The sequence below is a fragment of the Mustela nivalis genome (assembly GCF_964662115.1).
Source record: "Mustela nivalis genome assembly, chromosome: 4".
Lineage (NCBI taxonomy): Eukaryota > Metazoa > Chordata > Mammalia > Carnivora > Mustelidae > Mustela > Mustela nivalis.
In genome coordinates, this window is record NC_139023.1 from 85,087,063 (window position 1) to 85,109,943 (window position 22,881).

A 22,881-nucleotide genomic window follows, 5' to 3' on the forward strand; every position below is an offset into this window, starting at 1 on the left:
GTTTTAAATCTTGCATTTAGCTCTTCTGTTCATGGCATTATTTAAATTGTTTTAGTAAAATTATAAACTAACAACTATGTTCTGTTTAAAAAACAGATAACCTTGTTTTCATCCTTTTTCCAATTATTTAACCTTACTACTATAGTGTTTAATATCATGATTTTATTTGATTCATTCTAAATGGAAAGAAAATGGTATCATTTTTTTAATGGTAAGGAAGTGGAGAGATGTATGCAACTGCATTTTTCTAAAATGTGAGCCTATTAACCACTGTGTCTAATCTCCAACATTATGTCAAAGGAAATTAATCTAACGATTCCCTGATATAAATTATACAAAGCAATGGGCTCATGATCATGGTTACAAGTTTTCTATAGCTTTTTATTTGCAAACATTTGCTCTTTGAGACACCTTATATTTTTAATTTGAAAAATTGTAATTACATTGGCTCATATTTAGATTATATAGGAATTTATTAAATGCCAGTTAGGATTCCTGAAATGATCACACCTTTTGCTCACCAGGTAAAAGACACTCGGGGATTTAGATTGTGCCACCTATGAATATGCACATTCCACTTCCACTGGCTCAGACCAGTGGGAAAATATATGTCATCCAACATGTCAGAGAGGGATTCTAAACATTACAAAACTTCTGAGAAGCATATTTTGAGCCCGGAGCCAGAAACTCATCCTCTGCTCCTTTTATCGGTGCTTGAACTTGTTTTACTTTCCTACGTGCTATCCCCTCCACTCATTCACCAACCCACATGCATTTGCCCATGAATGCACAGGGACACACACACACACACAGAGTTTTCCTAGCTCTTGTGACTACAACTAGAATATACTCAGCATTTTAACTCATACCAGAGACAGACTGATGGGAAGAACATTTTAGGGTAACCAAGGGTGGAGGCTAGGGATTGGTGGAGGATATCACACCTTGCGAGAGCATTCCTTGTCCAATTTTAGAACTAGGTTGAGGTCATCTGCCTAAAAGGCTTCCAGGCGACAGAAGTCATCAGGCTCTTGCCAAGAGGCCTGGGAAGGCAGAGGGTGCTGGCAATCCTCTCTCCCAGAGCCCTGGTGATGCAGCTGTTGCATGAGTTGCACAGCACCTGCTCATGGGACCACCAAGAAGAGCAATGATACTGTAACATCAGAGATTCCTGGACAATGCTGGGATGAGAACAGGGTGAGGACGAATTGTTTTATCTGTGTCCCCTATATAGATCGGTGTAATCCCTGGGATAGCTCACATGATCAGTGAAGACTGCACTAAAAAGAAAAGAGAGCCCTTAGCCCCTGCTTTACCATCGAGTTGCTATGTAACACTGTGCCGTTTTATTTTGAGTTAAAACATAAAATGAACATTATATATCTATATATCCAATACATATATTGATATATATTATATATATATTTAATTTTTTTCCTTGAATTAACCTGAGTGTATTAAAAAAATACACAAAATGTTGATGACCAATAGCTTAGTGGTAGACCAATAGCTTAATGCATTTTTCAGAATCAATTCAGGAGCGTATTGACTCTCTTTATGGGGAGGAGGACCTCTCCCCCATACCTTTTAGGAAAACCTCTAAGGTTTCAACTGGCTTACCACAAAACTTTTAAATACATTCATAATCTAGGAAGGAGACCACAGTGCCTACTCTCTTCTCTTCTGCCCTCTTTCATTCAGTATTACAAGTAGGACTCAAATGTAAACAACTCTTCTATGAGCTAAAGCCAGAGCACACAATATAGAACATTTATGTGATGAAGATATTAGGAGTCATATATAAGATATAATCATATGCACATGTTTGGTGGGACACACAGGAGCCCTGTGGTTCTTATGGTTAGTGGTGATTTCAAAGCACATGGCTTTGAAAACGGTTGCTGTAGAGACAAGCAATTTACAGAATCTCAAACCTAGAGAATTAATTTTAATAACTTCCATCAAGAAGCAATATAGCATTGCAGTTGATAACACAGTCCCCGGTGCCAGGTTGCAGGGGTGCAAATCCTCATTCATCGTTTGTCATTAGGTCATTCCATAACAGATTATCTGTATGTCTCTGGGCAAGTTAATTGATTTCCCTCTACCTTAATGTTATTAGCTGTAACCCTATAAAACAAACATAGTAATCGTACAAACATGATTGGTAAGCACTTGACTTAAGCGAATCTACCTATATAACATATATATACACATTACATGTGAAAAACAGAATCTTGCACGAATGAGTGCACAATACATATTGTTTATTAATCCAAGTAGTTATTAAATCTTGTAACTCTTGGTCACCTGCTCTGCAGAAGGCATTTGTTGTCTGAAAGAGATCTATCAGAGAGCCTGATCCCTCTTAAATGAAGACTGCGTGTTGGTCCCTTCCCCAGCTTCTTGATTCAATTACTCTATTATTCTTTCCCTTCCAAGTAGACTGAGTTGCAGGAGACGACGCTCGAAGCTATTTTGGTGGTGAGATAACTCACATAATGAAAGCTTTTTGTAAGAGAAGCTGTAGAAGTGAGAAACACAAACCTCACTCACCCTTTCTATCAACAGGAATTTTAACAGCCTGCCATTGAAAGGACTCTGTTTAAACTTTTGGTCTCTGCTTCTATTTCACTGTCTTCTCTGACCCTTTTAGTAAATAGCTGGTTAATTTCTTCAGTTTTCTCATTCTAATTCAGGAAGTTTTTTGTTGTTGTTGTTGTTGTTTCTTTTTGACAGAACAAGAGAGAGCGCATATACTCTGGAGAAAGGGTGGAGAAGGGGCAGGAGGAGAGGCAAAGAGAGAATCTCATGCAGTCTCCATGCCCTGTGCAGAGCCAACACTGGGCTCCATCTCCCTGAGCCAAAGCCAAGAGTCGGGTGCTCAACCAGCTGAACCACTCAGGCATCCCTAATTCAGGAAGTTATTATTTTGCTCATTGGAATTAACTCTGGGACAAGTTTGGCAATTCTACCTTCCTCTGATCAGTCTCTAGAATGGCTTTGCCTGGATAAAAGCCAGCTCCCAGTGCAAGGGTTCTCAAACTTTACTCTGCATCAGGGTCACCTGGGGGGCTTAATAAGATAGATTGTTGGCCCCCATCCACACAGTTTGCCAGCAGTAGGCCCATGAGCGAGGCCCGAGGATTTGCTTTTATAAAAGTTCCCAGATGAAGCTTTTGCCATTGTTCCAGGGACTACATTTAGAAAATCTGTCCCAAAGCAAACAAGTGATCATCTTTTACTAAAGAAATAATATAAATAATTGGGGCTGCGGCGCCTGGGTGGCTCAGTGGGTTAAAGCCTCTGCCTTTGGCTCAGGTCATGATCTCAAGGTCCTGGGATCGAGCCCCACATCAGGCTTTCTGCTCAGCGGGGAGCCTGCTTCCCCCTCTCTCTCTCTGCCTGCCTCTCTGGCTACTTGTGATATCTCTCTCTCAAATAAATAAATAAAATTTTTTAAAAAGAGAGAAATAATTGGGGTTGTGTCCCTCTGCAGTGGTTATGAAATAAGCAGTTTTTGGTGGGGGGAAGTGGGGGGAGTAGAAGTCAGAATAACAAAGCATCAAGCAAATTATACCTCAGTAAAGTTGACTAAAAATTAAATGTAAAATCAGCCCAGATATCCACTGAGAGTTACCCACAATCAGAATCAGGATCTCTTTCAATGTAGTCCTTGAACCAAGTTTGCAACTACAATTTTCTAATCTCTTGCTGGAAAATGGCTCCATCTTTTCTATACTCCACAATTGTCTGTTCCCATTAGCTCTCTTAGAGAAAGCTCTCCTTCAGTATCCAGAATCCTGTATATTCATCCTAAAACATAGATAGGAAAGTAACACCTTCTTAGTCATTTGTCAGTAAATACTAGAGAAAAGGACACAAACTAATTTTAAATATAAGTGGTGGTATGTGGAGTTTACTAGACCAAGAATTGATATTATTTTTACCTATGACTCTCTAGTTTTATCACTGATTAGCTTCATCAGAGTTAATTTTATGGTGTATTAGTCTATAAATAAGCTTTAAGTAGTAAAAGTCATTTTCCTAAGTAATAATTTGAAGTGAAACCAAAAAGGAGAATTGCTCAACTCAAAATGAGCACAGGGAACCAAGATCTAATCAGCCTTTCTATCCCAGGTTGTTTCTACTAAGTGGCTCCCAAGGTATCTCTTCATGGCCTTGGACTCAATGGAACTCAATTTGGAAACCTCTGGGAGAGTGGAAATAGCATGAATGCTGAGGTAAAAAGATCAGACTTTTGTTTCTACCCTTTACCAAACAGTGTGAAAGCAAGTATCCCTTGAGAGTCAGTTTCCTCTTCAGAAAATGGCAGTAGAAATTCCTTGCTCAATGTATTATTATAATAAACTCAAGTATACAAAAGTCTTTGGAATACATTAAGTTTCATAAATACTAGTTCCTTCTTCTCTAGTCCGAGTTTAAGTTGGAAAGACTGTGACATACAGAAGCATTAAAATTCACATTGTATCCTTTCACAGACACACCAAGTCCGAGATAAAGTGATGTAAACATAGTATCTACAGCTTGAATTCTCATAATTAGGTTTTAGTTAAGAAATTTTTTTTAATACCTCGAGTGTATTAAAGTATGAAAACCATTAAATAAATGGGAATGAAGTTCCCTATTGTATGCCTGGTCTCATAAAAGGTAATCAGAATATATACTTTATAGGCTAGTGAAATTGCTATATCAACCACACTATTTAAATATTTGTGAAGATCTATTGTAGATGTAAAGTAACTTAAATTTCTAAGACTCCATTTTTAAAAATCTCAGAAGGAAAATGCAAAACTGAATACTCTTTTGATCAAGTTGATAATGTGGTTTTTAAGGAAATCCTTCTTTTAAGTTTTCAAGGAAATCCTCACTTTTCTTCAAGCCTATATTTCTCTCAGCATGGAAAATAAACACATCGGCTTCCCTACACTGGAGAGTCAGATCAAAAACACAGAAGACATCTGGAAATGGGTAAACATTTCAATAAGCTCAAAAATATATTAATTTTGTATTAGAATTTCTCTATGGTTATTCACACAGCTAAATAGCTATATTAAAGTTTATGTCATGGATACGAGACATGTTCTTTCATATAAACAGGGTTGCCTAATATAATGATAAGGAATCATTTCTCCTAGCCCTCTTAGGGGAAGCCAATGTGTAAACAGTGAAGCCAGACCACGGCTTATAGAGGGCAAGGTTATGTATTTTTCCTGTCACTGCAAGAATACTCCTCTGTGTGAAACTTCCAGTCTCAGCATGGGTGAAGTTTCTGAAGTATGTTTGAAGGCAGCCCAGAGCAAAGTCAGTTTGTGAAGGAAGGGAGCATTTTCTCTGGTCTATATCAGATACTTTGGCATTTCTATTCTTTTGCATTTGAAAGCCATTTCTGAAGAGAGGAAAGCATATGTTCAGTATCAATACTCTGCTCTCCAGATGAAAAATGCAACAAACAACTTGGTTTTGCCAGTAGGAGAATAAGCCGACTTCATCATGAGTGTTGTAGTCACATGCCTCTAATTTCCTGCACCTCTCCCCACTGGAAGCCCCTCAGGCATCCCCCACTCAATTTGCACTCAACCTATCCTCTTCCCCACTAACCATTCTACCTCCACTTCCAGGAAATGGCGCTGCCAGCACCTAGCAACTCACCTGGAGGTTAGCAATGGCAACCCTCTCTTCACATTTCCATCGAATCTATCATGGCTTCCACATCCTCCATACCTCATTAGAGTTAAACCGTCTCTTCTCATCTTCAGGGCCACAATCTTTGAAAAGCAGCCTAACTGCAAGCAGAGCAACTGCTTAGGAGTAGTTTTCAATGCCTTTACCATTGACTTGACCATAAGAGTCCAATTTTTTTAGACCCTTCATATTACGAATTCTAGCAGTCTCTTACCTGTTCCTTGCCATTCTTTCCTCTATCTGTCTCTCTGGGTCAATATGAAAATCTTTCATGTCTTTCATGAAAGCACACAGTACTCTCTTTTCTCTTGGCTTTTTACTGGGCTAAACTCTTTAATAAGGAGGAACTAGTCAATTCATTTGCATAGTCCCAATCAAGTTTCAAATTCCAGCAACATATCATTTCCTTTAGGGTGTCTGATGGCACTCTGTCCACCAATCACCTTTACACATCCACTTGCCAGGTCACCCTTCAGGAATGAGGACCCAGTCACGGGCTTCCAGAAGAATCCCATAAGGATTAGTACTATATTGCTCCAAAGTGAGTGGGAAGCAATTGAAGGTCCTAGAGAGTAAGTTCATCCAGGGGAGAAACAGAGACCAGGACCAAGGCACCCCTCCTGAACTGTATTGTAGGTTTCTGCTGGTCGCAATCAGTGGAGGCAGACCTAAAATATTTGAAGAAGCCCTCCAAAGGTCAGGTTCCTGAAGTCATGCTCAGATTAAAATCCTTATTTCAAGGAGTCTAAAAGATTGACAGAAGCCCAACTTTTCAAATTTCCTTTTCCTGGCTCAAACAACTGAATTTGGACAGTGTGGGGCAAAATCACCATATTAAGAATCTTTGTGCAAATAACAGATATTCATGGAAGCTTCCTTAAGTCAAATGGGTATGTATTATAAGGATGGAGAGGTATCTAATGGAGACCCAAGGGCAAAAATATGGCTGGCCATAGAAAGAAACTAGAACAAGTGATTAAACACTTTTCAGGCATTTATTTCAATATTTCTCATCTCTGCTTCTCACTTTGCATTCATTTCCCTTTGTGTCTCCATATACTAGATTTTTTATCCTTTATCCATAAACCAGCCATGGATGGAACATAATTCTCCTGTTTACATGCTGAAGGTCTATCTTCTTGTAGCCTCAGGTCCAAGGTGGAAGTGGTCCCAACTTAAGTTTCTAAAAGAGAGAATCTAATGGTGTCAGTGTTGCTCAGCTATCTACATCTGACCCAGTGAGCTATATTCGAAGAGAAGCGGTCACATAGCAGAAATGTAACACTCAGGACCACATGACTGTAACACAATGGAAGGCTGTCACATAGACGTTTCTAGGTTTCCTCAGTACTCACCTACCTCAGGCTTACTCCAAGAGCACTTGCCTTCGTAGTTTCCAGGTAGCTAGAAATCTCCTACCATGCCCAGTATATCTAGGTTCCCACCACCATCTAAAGAATGTACCATACTCTTACAGGCCCCAAATCTATGTGCTACTGTAAAATTCTTCCATTTTGTCTGCTCCATGATTTTGTTTTTCCTTTCAAACGGCTATAAATGGTGAAGAAGGAGTGGGGATATCTTTTTCCAACCAGTAGGACCCCATCCTTTTAGATCCCAGCAAATGGTCTCTCCATTTCATAAAGCAATGCTATTACTCCCAATTTTACTGTATTCCTCATTTAATGAAATGGGTCAGAACCCAATCTGTCTCACTACTGGCCAGAGCAAGAATTCTGTCCTAAACCAAAGTTCCTTGCTTTGTCACTCTCCCTCTTGGTACAGGGGAACAACTTTTCTACCTGATATGCTGCAAACTGCTCTAATGTACTAAGAATTATCAGTTCAAGGGCCACCATATGTTTTAAGATATCCAACTGCCTGTTTTTCCTTTCATTTTCATTATTCATGATATTACAGCCCTATCCAGCCCATCAGAAACTGCCCAACTGACAGAACTTGCAGTGACTGAAGTGGCAGAGGGTACGGCCTTGAACTCAAGAGTGACTCTCCATGTAGAATGACCTGACAGTTTTCTATGATCCTATTTCGTTTTAACAAAGTAATACAAAGGCTTAGGACCCAGTCTATTGAAAGGGCTCCTTTAACTGTACTTCTCCCTCCTGGTTTCCTTCCCACTACAACACAGTAACTTTAAGGCGATGTAAAAGAGAACGGCCATCAAGCAAGCACTGGTCTCACAGGGCTACAGGCTGCAGAATTTCTCATACATACTGTACTTTTCTTTCAGCAGCTGCTCTTCATCTGCTCTTTTCTCCTTCTATCCAGACACTGGAACTTCTTCCAAAAGACATTTTCCCTCTTTGCCAAACTTCCCATATGTTAGACTAAAGAATTACTCCTTGACCCCTGGGGACTCTGGTTTTAGGCTTTCAAAATTTGCAAAACATTGCCTTTTTATTGGTTCCCTCCTTTAAACAATTCAATAAGAAGATCCTTTTGTCTCTCCTTCCTTTCTCTCACTCTCTCAGGTTCTCCCTTTGTGATATGCCATATATGAAAATGTTTATCCAGTACCGTTTTTAGCTTCTATTCTGGAATTCCTTAATCTCATTTTTCTAAACTACTTTTTAAAAATTATCTTATCCAATCCGTACATAAATCCTTAGAGTATCTGCCAAAAGCAGTAAAAAGAGCAGGTGCTACTTCGTTCAATAAAAAAATCAGCATTTTGGTGAAATTTAATACAACTCTATTTGAAACAATAAAAACAAAACTTTGCCATTTCTCAATGTGTCCACTAGATGGCAGGGTAGTCCTCCATTTTTAGTTCTACGAAAAAGTCCCTTAGTTTCTTTCATAGAGAGCATTATCATGTACCTCCATTTATTTTCTTTATTTTCCTCCATTTAGTTTCAAATTCTAGACTTCTGATGCTCTGTCGAGTTATTAAAAATAAATACAGCAAAAGTTATCATCTAATGAATACATGCCACATAGCTCGCTATGATTGGCTTTATGATTATAAGCACATATGCACAAATAAATTATGATAAAATGAATAATATTTTATGATATAATAATGGTGATAAGATCAATGATAATACTACTCCATTAGGTATTCCTATTTTATATAACTGAAAAAGAAACTTTAATAAACTTAACAAATTTTAACTGTGACTGAATTTTCAGAAATGGCTACACCACCTTCCTTTCTTTTTCTACTCAAAAGTGAAAGTGTGCCAAACCCATAAGTGGAAAGGATAATGCTATTTCTGGGTCATATTACCATTCAGTAAAATTTCTGTTCCCCTCGTTGACTAAAGGAATTTTGGATTTTTAGAAATATAGCTTTTTAAAAGGTTAAGTACTATAAAATAAAATACCTTGATTATATCCATAAGTTGTAAGGTAATGGTTTGAATTTTCTGGTAAATGGTATTTAATTTTTTTTTTTTTAATTTCCAAAGCTAAAAACATGTTCTTTTGAATAAAGCCACGTCAATTTTTTAAAAAATGTATAACACTAGATACCGAACCAAAGAAATACATGCAACTCTCCAATAGAAATTTCACTTATATTAATTAATTCTCTACTCCAGTGGATTTAAAACTGTGACCTATGAAGTGTTGGGGGTTCTGTGAGGACCTGTGTGGGGGCTTTGCCCAGACAGTAGGAAAAGGGTCTGACTCTACTGATGAAGTTCTAGAACATAGGTGAGGTTCGGTGGGGTGAGGTCCGGAGCTGATGACCAAGAAAGAATTCCTGAGACATCTTTGGTGCAAAATGGTGGTTTATTAAAGCACAGGGACAGGACCTGTGAGCAGGAAGAGCTGCTGCTCTGGGGATGTGAGGAGTGGTCCATTATATACTTGTAAATTAGGGAGGGGATTAGGGATGGTGTAAGTCTCTAAGGAATTTTGGAAGCAAGGTTTCTAGGACCTTGAGGGACTAGCTATTGTCTGGGGAAAAGGTTACTCATTGCCAGTAATAAAACCTTCTCTGAGACCCTTTAGATGTGTATCAGTGGGCCTTATGCTTGGGAATGATTTTTGACACTATCTTGGAGGTTTAGAGATAAAGTTTCCTAAAGGAATTGTTAAAGTAGACTTATAGGATCCTGGTTGGGGATAGGGGGTTGGTCAGGCTAGGTTTGTCCTTTGCCCTTAGCAAAACCTCAAGGTGAGGGCATTTGAGTCCCTAGAGGAGAGCCACTCTGCCTGTTTCAAGGGCTTGTCAGTAGGTAAGGAATTTTAATGATTTTCTTCTGCCTCTGTGTCCTACATCACTTCCACTCCTGTTTCAACCAGAGTGTATAGACATTCATCCTTTCCTTTTTTTTAACAAAAAAATTTACTGCTAAAAAAGACGTTGGAACTCTGTTGTTAAATATAGGTTGAATGAAAATAATTTGGTATATATGAAAGTAAGGATTCTATTTTCGCCAATGGCAAAAAATGACTTAATCTGATTAATTTGGTAAAAATAAAATCATAATTTTATGTCAAAAATTAACACTAGATTGCAACTACCATATAAAAAAGCATACTTGTTTAATTGGATTTGTTATTTCAATCATTTTGTTGTCATAGCCTGTGGCTGAATGAAATACACTTACAGCAAAGAAAATGAAGGAAAGCGAGAGATTTAAGAAGCAAACAATGTGCTGCTCACAGGCCTGACACTGGGCCTGATGCTGTCAGAGGATTCAGGGGAGGACTGACTTCTACAATGGGAATGATTTTCCACACTATCTTGGAGTGGGAATCATTCCCATCATTCTACGCATGTAGAGATATGTTGATAAGAACGTGTCTTATGTAAAGGGAAAGACGACAATGTGAGCACAGAGGGGATACAGGACATTATCTTAGCGTGGATAATTCTTTAAACCATGTCTTTTGGGCTTCAAGTGCTTATGGTCTGGTTCTCTTGTATACATCTCATATAAATCTTATATTACTACAGAGACACAAGATGTCTCATATATATATATATGAAGAATTTTAATACCCATATGAATAATAAAGACTCTTCACTGCCTGATGCTGAGGTTTTCATTAATTTCTATCACAATGAGAAATCTTACTTGCATGGGCTATGCGGATAACCACAGGATCACTGTTGCAAAGTATCTTCCCTAAGATGTTCTGTCTCTCCCTCTCTCTTGCTTACTCTGTCACTGTCTCCCTCACTCTAAACAAGCATATTTCTCTCTCTATTTCCTTGCAAATACTGGTTTTACATGCGAGGTGAAGACTCTCTTGGGAAAAGAACTAGGACCACGTCCCAACTGAGCTGAGACACATGTAAACTGTGTGTGAAGTCTGAAGATATAAATGAGCAAAGCAATAACAAGTGCAAAGGGCATGTGGGGCCTCTGAGAGGATCCACCAAGGCGAAAGGACCCCGAAATTCTGAGGTGGGTCCGGGGAGAGGATCCAAGGTTGAGAGGATAGCATGTTTTTGTTAACCCCACAGCAGCGGTTAGCTGATTATGAAGAGTTCTCTGTGGGAAGCAACAATAATCATCTGGTTAAAATGGATAACTCCTTGGAGAACGAATAATACAGAAGTGAGAAAATTATCCTTCATCTTTCAAAGAAGTGAAATCTCCTACAGTGAGATGCATTCTCATTTCAAATATCAAAAACAGAAAACTGTTAGATACTTATTATACATCTATATGGATGTGTGAAACAATGCGGTTATCATAAACACATTATGCTCAAACAGGTTCAAGTGGCCACCTCGTGTTCTTGAAGAATCCTGTATACTAGCTATCACAGTATACAGTGTCCAACATTATCATGACTAACTTGGTTGGATATTTTTGTCTCCAACTTAAGTTACATGAAGACAAGAACCACATCTCCTTCACCAAGGAACACCAAGCATTTAATAAGGCATATAGCTCTGTCTAGTAAGTCCTTATCAAGTGAATGAGTGAATGAATGAATGAATGACTAGAGCAGCTCGATAATCCTCTATGATACCCAGTAAGAGTCTCGACCATAGGTATTATATAAATGAAACCAGCTAGTGTCAGCCTTAGGTATGCAGTACACACACACACACACACACACACACTCAAAGCCTCTTTTCTTTTTTTCTATTTGTTGCTTCCTTCACTATGAGTAATCAAAAACCTAGCTCTGTTATATACTAACCATGTGACTTTAAGCAAGATTTTTTATGTTTCTCTGGGATTCAGTTTCCTCTGTGCAAAATGTATATAATAATGGTTTCATGCAAAGAAACTATGAAGACTGAGCAATAGAATCTGTGCTAAATAACTAGTTATGTGGTCATAACCTTATCACCATATCTGACAAGGTAGGGGTGAATAAATGAGAGTATCAAAGAGTGTTCTTCTTTCCTATTTGCCAGCTATTAGGAGAGGTTTATATAGCATATATTGGCCCCAGCCCTATGGCCTTTCTCTGTATTTAGAAGGGGCTTTTCTCTTCTTTTCTTTTTAAAGTAAAGTTGGTAGTAATACCAAAAAAAAAATTAATTCCATATTTAACAGGTCAGTAGTTTATGAGAGCAAGAGGCTCCCTGGAGGAGAGTTTCTTGATTAATTCTGAGCACAGACTGAAGGAACAGGTGACTACAAAGCATATAATTACAGACTTGTCACCTTACCAGTGACTTCAGTGCCAGAATTTCTTCAACACATAATATGATGATAATGTTAATATTCTACACCTAGAAAAAGATATTTGCACCTGAATTGTCCATCAAGTTTTTAAGAATTCAGGACCTGACTGACCTATGAGGTTCAAAACTACTTGGAATTGTCATTTAATCAAAACCACTCTTATGATACATCATCTGCAAAATATTATTAAACTGTGTTTTCTCAAGATGTTTCAGGTTGAGCATAAATTAGCTATTTGTAAACAGATAAAAACACATAATTTTTCCATGACCATTTAATTTATTAAATGTATTAAATGATCCACACGTGTGTATGTGTGTGTGGGGGGGGTGTGTGCATATGTTGTTTATCCTCTGCATCCAGATATTATTAAGTTAGCTGATATTTACCTGACTTTGGATTATGTACTTTTTTGTTTTGTTTTGTTTTGTTTTTAATGATTTATTCATTTATTTATTTGACACAGGGAGAGAGAGAGAGAGAGAGCAAGCACAGGCAGGGGAAGAAGCAGGCTCTCCACCGAGCAGGGAGCCTGATGCGGGCCCCAATCCCAGGACCCCAGAATCATAACCCAAGCTGAAGGCAGCCACGTAACCGACTGAGCCACCCAGGCACTCTGGATTATGTAATTTTTTAAAAATTTCCTTACTGTGCTACTGGTCTCCTTGAAAACCCTAAAGATGGACTACGATGCCACAGACTAGGGGGAAAGAAGCTAATTGGGAAGGGATACAGGCTGCTCAGTCCTTTCTCAATACTTACTGCATTTTGGACCAGCTTTCATTTGTAAAGAGAAATCAGCTGCCAGAAACTTTGAAAATCACTGCTTTAGAAACCACTGTTTCAATTTATGGATGAGGACCTAACCTCAGTTTACTCTGGTTTGCCTTGCCCAAGGGCAGAAAGCTAGTCTTTTTTAATCATTATTGAACTGGAAAAAAATTTTGTTTAGTCATCCTTGAAAAAAAAGAATGCTTTATTTATTTAATTTTTTTTTAAGTTTATCTGTTTTAGAGAGGGGAGAAAGAAATCGAGTGCACGCTCAGGTTGCGGGGAGAGGCAGAGGGAGAGAATCTCAAGCAGACTCCTCACTGAGTGGGGAGCCTGATCTCAGGACCCATGAGATCATGACCTGAGCTGAAATCATGGGTCAGACCCTTAATGAACTGAGCCTTACAGTTGGCCCCCAAAAAGAATACTTTAATAATAAGTAGTCTCAAATCTCTAATTTTAACTTCGTGGTAAAGTAACTGAATGAATTTATCCTGGTATCATAGATTAGAGAATTTTGAAGTGTTCTCACTAGCAGCATCCTTAAAGTCCAGATTTCTACTAACAGTCCTTTGAAGGACATTTAAGCTTTCTCTATCGTGGTTCTCAAAAATTCTTTCAGCTTCCACCCTGGTTACAAAATAATTCCGACAATTTTTTTAGTTCAGTTGGTTCCAGTAGCATCACACTCCCAGGTACTAAAATTTGTATGAGTTACTCATCGCTGCATAACAATATTCCCACAAATTTGATAGCTTAAAGATCATACACATCTATTACCTCACAGTTTCCTTGCATTAGAAGTCTGAACACGCCTTAGCTGGGTCCAAATTACAATGCAGTGCATTGATTGTCATGCCTTAGTTGCAATCAAGGTGTTGGCAGGGGCTGAGATCTACCTGAGGTTCTACTGGGAAAGAATTTGATTTCAAGTTCACTCAGGTTGTTGGCAGGATTAATTTCTTTTTGGTGGTAAGACTGAAGATTTCAGTTTTCCTGCTGGTTGTTGGCTGCAGAGCCCTCTCAGCTGCTGGAGGCCACCTGTAGTTCCTTGCCTCATGAAATGTTCCTTCCTCAAAGGCAGCAAGAGAGAGACAGGCTCTATTCTGAAAGGAGCTACAATCTTACACAACAAAACCACATTACTATGTGCATGTAATCACACTTTTTTCCATCACTTTTTCCTTATTTCTTTTGGTCAGAATCAAGCCACCAGTCTATCTACACTCAAGGGGAAGGGAATCACACAAAGGCATGAATATATCTTTACCTACATTTATATCTATATCCATATATATCTGTATATACACATAAACATATATATAATATTTATATATCTGTATATTATATATTTATATTATATATAATATCTATTTTATATTATATATTTGTATATATTTATATATCTATTGATATTATTTATTAATGTAATATCTATTATATAGATATTATATATCTATTAATGAAGGTATATCTGTAATGATATGCTGACAATATACTTTATACTTTTAATTTTAAACTACCAAATGACAGATTGGGGGTTTAGTTGGTTGGTTGGTTTACTGGTTTCATTGATAAAAACAAATGATTTAATCTAGCTTATATAAGTACAAAAGGATGGTAATGGACTCAGGGATGACACAATTCCTTAATTTATAATCTTGAATCCTGGAAAACAATCAGAAGTAAATGATCCAATTTAGGAAAAAAATTATTTGGCCAGCATTAGATATTTAATGTCCTAATTAGATAGTCTAAAGTAAAGAAGTAACATAATTGAACTTTTGAAATCAGCGCCAAGAAAACCAGTCTCTTTATTTTGAGAGTATGAGAAGAGGTTGAGTCAAGAACTCAGAAAGAATGTTTACTAATTAGATGAGCAAATAATTGGCACTTGTGTTTTCCTCTGTTTTTTCACTTCTTCCTTGGTCAAAAATTTTCAAACATGGAATGGTGTGACTGTTGTGCTGCCAATAACTATCCTGGAAATATTTATGTCTCTAATAAACTGGCAGCTAATCAGGTGTGGCTTATTATTTATACCATGCATTCAAGGCACCCATTACCACTGTGAGTTCATTTTTAATATTTAATAGTGAGAGAAGGTATTCAGAGAACCTTTGTCCCATGACCTATCATTTATGACTGGATCAGAACATTTTAAGTGTGTTAGATCATGAGTGAAGTCACATTTTCAATCTGAGTTGTCTAATCATATTCATATACACACAAACAAAAATTGCAATTAAGAAGGGTCAAGATAAGCATATTTGAGAAATTTGTGTATGATCATAATTTCTAAAGTGACTTGTATATAGTGGGTGTTATAGTCTGAATTTTGCATCCTTCCAAAATTCATTTGTTGAAAACGTAATCCTGTGATGATAGTGGTATATGATGTGGACTTTTGGGATGTGATTAGGTCAGGAGTTTGCAGCCCTCATGAGTGGAATTAGTGCTCCTATGAGACACCACAGAGCTTCCTAGCCCTGGTGTACTATGTGAAGATACAATGAAAAGTCTGCAACATGGACAAGGGCCCTCACCAAACCACGCTAACACCTTGATCTTGGACTTCCAGATTCCAGAACTGTGAGAAATAAGTTTCTGTTGTTTTCAAAATGTGGTCCCCAAACAAGTGGCATCAGTTCCCCTCACTAAATAAGATCAGGAACAATGTGGATAGCACCCAGCAGTCTGATGCACGCTAAAGTTTTGATAACCACTAAGTTAGTAATTATTGATAAATTCTTATTAGGAAGACTCTTGGTCTACGAGCTGAGCTACGGTCTCTGTTTAAATGATCTGACCTCTGTTTCCCTCAGAAGTGACTGCATGTGAATCAACATCTCCCCTGTGGACTGATGTGGAAAAGCTCAGGGATAAGAAGGACTCAGCTAAGGTAAAATGCTATAATGCAAAAAGGATGGTCAGTTCTAAAAGGATGACCCCAGGGGACATGTTCACATTGAAAAACTTAACTCTGAAGGTGAATTAGGTCATTGTGTACTTTTCCCAACGCCAGACAGAATGCTTCCCAAAATGGTGGCCTAACTGTAAATCTTCATGATCAAGCTTCCTCTCACACAGTATATCCCACACCTACTATGGGAAATATGTGAGACCTTCCAATCCCTCTCTTCTAGATTATCTCCAAAGCTTTCTTTTCCAATCTACCAAGTACATGCTGTCTTTGTTTATGTTCTAAATGCTTTTAAAGAGTTTAAGTTATGTCATGTCACTGTCTAAAAGTTTGCAGGCTTTCTATTTTCTCCATGTCTATATGCATTTTTGCCAAGTTGACATTTAGACCCTGTAACGTGGGTTTCAGTTACTCTGCTATTCTTACCTATAACTGTTTTTTAATATATATATTATTTCTAACAAACTAAACTATTTTCCCTGAATGTTCTTAATGTTATCTGCAATGTTATCCTGCCTCATCCTGTTCCTACAACTCTCTAGGGATACCTGCTACATAAAACCTTTGGTAGGATGTGATCTCACTTTCTCACTTGGACCTTTATAACTCCCTATATTTTCCCTACAACATTCTGATATAAATTGTACTTATTTGCACATAACGTGGTAAATATAGTAGGGTGAGAATTCAACCTCAGTTTCCTTAATACATAAAATTAGAATTATAGACTTTACAAATCTTTTTAAATAAGGTAATGAGTGTTTTTTAGTTATATTTATTACCTTTGACTAGTATTCACTTAAACACAAAAAAACAGTGATATAGAACATTATTAAAATATTAATTCCAAAAATATTTATCGACTACTTAATATGCTCCAATAGTAGTCCAAATACTAAAATGTCATTGTCATCCAGATAGGTAAATTGTAAATTCTAACCAGGACAAACATATAAAAGAACAAATTTATATAATAATTTTAGAGGATGAGAATGCAATAAAGAAAATAAAACAAGAGGATAGAATGGAATGTGACTTTAGAGATGAGATATTTAAAGCTCATTTTTCAAGCAATCTCTCTTGTGATTTATATATATTTTTTATCATTCATCTTCTATATGTTAATTTTTCATTAGCACACAGGACAGAATAAGTTGCTACTCTTACAGAATACTCACTAAAGAGGAAGAAACAGTGACAAGTAAACAAATAAAAACAAAAATAATACAGCATTGATAGTAAAGTTATAGTAATAAGCAGTCCATAAAAATAAACTAGGGCACAAGATAGAGTGACTGTTGGGGGTGGGCATTGTTATTTTCAATAAAGTGATTAAGAAACATCCTTCAGGAAGTCATTCATTTTAGAAAAGACCTTAATGACAAACAAGAGTCAACTCTCTGCTTATCTGGTAAAAGACACTGCAGTGAGCAGACATTAAAAAGTAAAGAAAATTCCCACAAAGATCAGGAAATCTTTTAAGGAAGTCTGCTTAACAAATGTTCCTGCCCAGCTGGGCAAGCTTTTAGATATTTTGGCTCAGTGTCTAAAGTACTGAACTCTTAAGCTAACCAACCCTCACAGACTTGGTGTTTTGCTTGCCACATGTTGAAGGTCAGAGGATGTGAGTGTGGGAAAGTTTCTCTCCTGAGTAAGAACATTCTGAGTGGTATCTGATGAATTCCTCTTCTGCTGTGAGCAAATGCTTCCTTTATTTTGTGTGCTTTAAAGTGATGCCAAAGTCATCAAACTATGTGTATTTCTTTCTATTTTTTCTCCATTTTCCTTGTTTGAAAATCCTGAGCGTATTCACATACATCATATAACTAAACAAACAGGCAATACAGTAGCCTGTTCTTGCTCTTTGTCACTCCTGTGGCTAGACAGTCTCTTATTTGAGTTTCCTGATGTATTTCCCAGTACGACGTTACATATTCTGCATATGTGGTTCCTTTAAAGTCGTTTTAGTGTTTAACTCCCATAAATTTAATTAAAGTAAGAAACAATCCTTCACTCAGTTTTACACTGTTTACAATTTAGATCAATAAGTCAACATTTGACAAATAAATGTTAACCAATTAAAATGTGACTGAATCATATAACTCTTTTGCCAATATAAAACATAAATATTTTGGCTGCATATCAACTGTGAATACTGTTAAAAGATAAAGCAAAGGAGAAAAAAAAAAGCTCAATCCTAATCAATATGTAAATGCACTGCATAACTCAATTAGATCTCAAAATATTTATGTATAAATATGTTAGTGCCCCAAAATGTTGACACATCTCTCCTTTGTTCTCAGTTTATTTGTATATCCATGAAATGGCTAAATAAATTGCTGCTGCTAATTCTGGTTCTCCACTTGGCTCTGTTGGTAAAACTTTTGTGTTAGAATTTAAAAATCAATGAAGAAGTAGCTAAAAGGAACAACCTGTAGGGTACTCATAAATGCTTGTCCAAAGCATGACCACCTGACCAAAACATTAACACTAGACTTAGACCTATCTGCCTTTCCTCCAAAGCTGTAACAACGCACAAATTTCTGAGTATAACTCTCCTCTTGGCATAAACCTAGGTAAACCTCATCACATAAGTCTGGGAAAGAGGGTTCTAAACCTGTCTCTGCTACTCCAATCTGTGTGGTCCTAGATACACTCAATTTTTCTTGAACTCCACTTTTATGGTTTGTAACATGATTTGGTCTACATGACATCCGGGGTTCTTTGTGGGTTTACATTTCTGGCCCTAAGTTTTCCGCTGGTCTGTTTGTTTCTAGTCAGCCAACCTAAATTCTCTCTCCTGTGGAGGCTGATTTATGAACTAGATTCACTGCTTCTTTTCTTTTCCTTTTTTTTTGGTGAGGGGGTGGGTGGGATTTGTAAATACAGAGGAATGAGTCTAACGGTTGGAACAAGAGACCAAAAGAGGAGGAGGGTAGGAGATAACACACCTTTCACCACCACCCTCAAGAGCAAACTATTCACATTTCCATTCTGGTATAACTGTCAGGCAGCAAAAGCATTTTAGAGAGTAAGTATCTAAGGAGGGACTGGTGTGCCTCTCCCCTCTTGTAAGATTTCTTTAGGCTTGCTATGCTAGTCAAAAACATGTGTTGAAAGGCTTACCCAAGAACAGCGAAGACATCTCCTTTTGCAGGAAAACACTGTCAGTTTTGGGAGGCCCATTACAGACATCTATCACAGAACATAAAGTAAATTATATTGAATTAAGGTACTGAAGAATTTAGGGATTCAAAAAAGTTTGGACATACATTCTTTGTACATATCAAATATGTTCTCCATTTGAAAAACACATTTGTATGTATATATATATATATTTATAGAATTTTGGTATGTACAATAAAATGAAATATCTGTTATAGACTGAGTTTGTGTCATGCTAATATTAATATATTGAAACTCTAATCTTCCCATATGATGGTATGTGGAGATGGGGTCTTTTGGGAGGCAAGTAAATCATGAAGGTAGAACCCCATGATGAGATTACTATCTTTACAAGAAGAGAAAGAGACTAGAGCTGTCAACCCTGGAAAGATACTATGAGAAGATGGCCATCAGTAAACAGGAAAAGAACTCTCCTTAAAAACCAAATTTACCTGGGCCTTGATCTTAGACTTTTCAGACTCAAACTGTGAAAAATAAATGCTGTTGTTTAAGCTACCCATTGTATGGTAATTTGTTATAGAAATCCAAAAAGACTCAACGGTGTGTTTTACATATTTAATCATTTTTGTGGTAACCTTTGCTTACTTCTGAGAGAAGATGATGTTTGAAAACACAGTTCTGTTTTGGTCATGTGCATAATCTGCTATAAAGTGTCTCTGTCTTCTTAGGAAATTACCATTTTGGTTAATGGACATTTTGATATTTTAAATAACAAGGCTGCCTATAATAAAACTGGAATATATAATACATACTTCTGAAAAGGGTTGAAGTATCTGTATCATCTAGTTGAACATGTCTTCTAAGTTTTCAAATATTACTAATTTAAAAGCAAACTACATGGGACTTTAGCCTGAGAAATTATATTAAAATATTCCACTTACTACTAACTGGTATTTTCCTGCCCTGCCTATATCTTCACCACTTGAGGAATTTTCCTAGTTCATTGAGTTTCTGGTACCTAAAACATGGAGCTGAGTTATAGGTAAAACTAGAAAATGGAGAATCCAGTCCCTACACTTCACCTGTTGTCCAATGCAGCATGCTCACTGGTCTGCTTCTGGACAGGTAATCGACATGGGAACTCAGGTAAGACATTTGTCGCCTAAAGTTCCATCTAATCACCATTATAAATGGAACAAAATGCATTTCCCATCACATGTTACCACCTTTACACTTTTTCTGAGAATCTACTGGCTCTACTATCTATATTCCTTGCATTGAACCTACTTGGGAATAATGAACACAGCCATATTGGAGTGTTCAGAATCTTCATACTCTGCCACAAAAGTGAAGCAGAGCATTGGTAGTACCATTATTAAATATATCCCTTGGCAGGACATTCTGGCTGGTAATGTCAGATACCGAACATCCAGTTCATGATTTTACTGGTACCAACCCCTGAGGGTATTGCTGAGGTAACCAAGGTGAAGTAACCATAGTAAAGTAACCTGTTTTTCTCATACTCATTCATTTTTTAATTAAGATTAAAAGCACAGCTCTTCATGCTTCATGAGAAGTTGGTTTCACAACTCTAAGTTTATAAGAAACTCAATTCCTTTGGGACAGAAATGTTTTAAAAACATACATTAATTTTTGCAATAATCTTTTCAGGTGGTCTACTCAAATCTATTCTGAATCTCCACATGGATCTATCTTCCCGTTAGGCATAAATCTGTAAAAACAAATAAAAAGCTTTTGTGTTTAATTGTACTTAAATTTAATGAAATCTTGTGACAATAGGCATCGTTTGTTTCCAGACAAAATCTTAGGAGCCTTCTGAGCTCCTGATAGTCTAATGCCAGTTTTACAGCGGAATTTGTATATAAAACCATAAAATCCAACATAAAACAGGAAAACTAGGAAATCCTCCCTTGACTTTGTTTTCTATTAAAGAAAAATGAGATCACAGATATGGACCCATATATACAAAAAAAGATACTAAAAATACACTATTGACATCCGGATGCAGGACGGCTAAAATATTCAAAGTATGCATGCTTAGTAAAGTCTCCTTTTATGTGCTCCTCCAGTGATTGTGAGGCATACAATTTTAAGACACAATCCCATTTTATTTTATTGTTTTTCTGATATGAAGCTTCACACCAACAGCCTCCTTCCAACATCACACTGAGAAGCCCACATCAGAGCCCCAGTTCCATGAATATAAGAATTTATTGGTGAAGGGGAAGTTAGAAATGATACTGTCTGACCTCTTCATTTTATAGATAAAAAGTGAACACTCAGAGAAGTGAAATGAATTGTTTTTCATCACTCAAGTAATTCACCGACTTAACATACATTTACTGAGTAGGTAGTGCGTGTAAGGCCCTGTGCCAGCAAGTTAAGTTGGAAAGATAAATAAGATAATATCCTAGAATAGAGACCTCTAAACTGAGCAGTAAAGTCATTGAGGAAAGAGAAAGACAATAATAACTTCCAGAACAGAGGAAGGATATCTAATTCATCTTAAAGCAGTCAAGAAAGACTAAGCAGTCTGAGATGGGATCTCGCGTATATGCAGATATGAGACTGGTGAGTGCAGAAAAGGCATTCCATGGCACAGAGTGCTACAGCAATGGCACGGTAGCTAGAAACAGCCTTTTAAGGATTGTGAAGCATTAAACAGGACTTAGGAGATGAGGCGCAAAGAGAAGCAATCTGTGATCATGAGAAATATTCTCAGCTATTATGAAAGAGGCTATACATTTTCTGATTTTGGTGAATAATTTTTTTTTCTTTTTTCTAATAACATGTAAAGTGTTTTCAGAGAGCCACTTACCTTACTAATTGTATTAGTCCTTCCACTCCCCATTCTTCTGGTGGGACAAAATTAACTTCTAATCCACTTTCAAATTTCTTTCCTCTCTTTCACTTCCCCACTACACAGAAATTTGAAACAGCTTTTAAAAAAACACTTCAAATCCATTATTTCTGCTTGAAAGTTTATAAGTAGTTGAAAGTGCTTATGTCAGCCCAAATGATCATATCTGAACAATGTCAGCACTCCCGAATTTAGAACATGTAACAACAGAGTTCAGCAATACTTTGCCTCATTCCAGTCAGACCAGAGGAGCTACTTACTTTTCTAAGGAGACTAAATGTTGAGTGATGCCTACATATGAATGGGAGCTGGACATATATAGAGAAAACAGTTTTCATCATAAATGATTCTCACTCCTAATGCACCTGAGATAAGATTTTTGAGCAAAAGCCCATGTAAAGTTTCCTTCCCACGACCCTCCCCCCGATTTTAAGATTTCCCAGGTCTGTGGTTTCATTATGACCTGGATTTTAGTGTTGAAAGAAAGCCTTTAGGACCTAGTTAGTAGGAAACACTGAAGCTGCTACTTAAAGGTAAAGTCACTTAGCCATTCATGATTTTAGACAGTGAAAAATGACGGATTGAACACATGTAGTTTCTACGAGACAAGCCTCTGTGATTGTTTCCAAGATATCACACAGCCCATCTTGAGGAGCCTATACACTTGTTGGAGTTGGAAATCCATTGGTATTTTATTCTTTTTCAAATAAGAGTTGGAAAAACAGGGCATCTAAATAATTTTCTATGGATCCATACTACAGTCTCTGGGATACTACAGCAAAGGATGAAGAGCTTTGAAATCAGAAAACCTTGATAATGAATCCTTTTTTAGTTATGCACTATTTAAC

At 37.2% G+C, this 22,881-nt stretch overlaps 1 long non-coding RNA gene across 2 annotated transcripts; it reads right to left on the bottom strand.

Annotated features, from left to right (window-relative positions):
* Positions 1 to 2,259: 2,259 nt before the first annotated feature.
* On the bottom strand, positions 2,260 to 22,191 carry LOC309863429. Of its 2 annotated transcripts, none has more exons than XR_014311035.1 (3): positions 21,992 to 22,191; positions 3,641 to 3,816; positions 2,260 to 2,524 (listed from the first exon to the last, which is right to left on the bottom strand). It is a non-coding gene; the product is annotated as an uncharacterized lncRNA (long non-coding RNA). The 2 variants fall into 2 exon arrangements; XR_014311036.1 differs by having other exon boundaries at positions 3,581 to 3,816.
* Between the last annotated feature and the right edge of the window lie 690 nt (positions 22,192 to 22,881).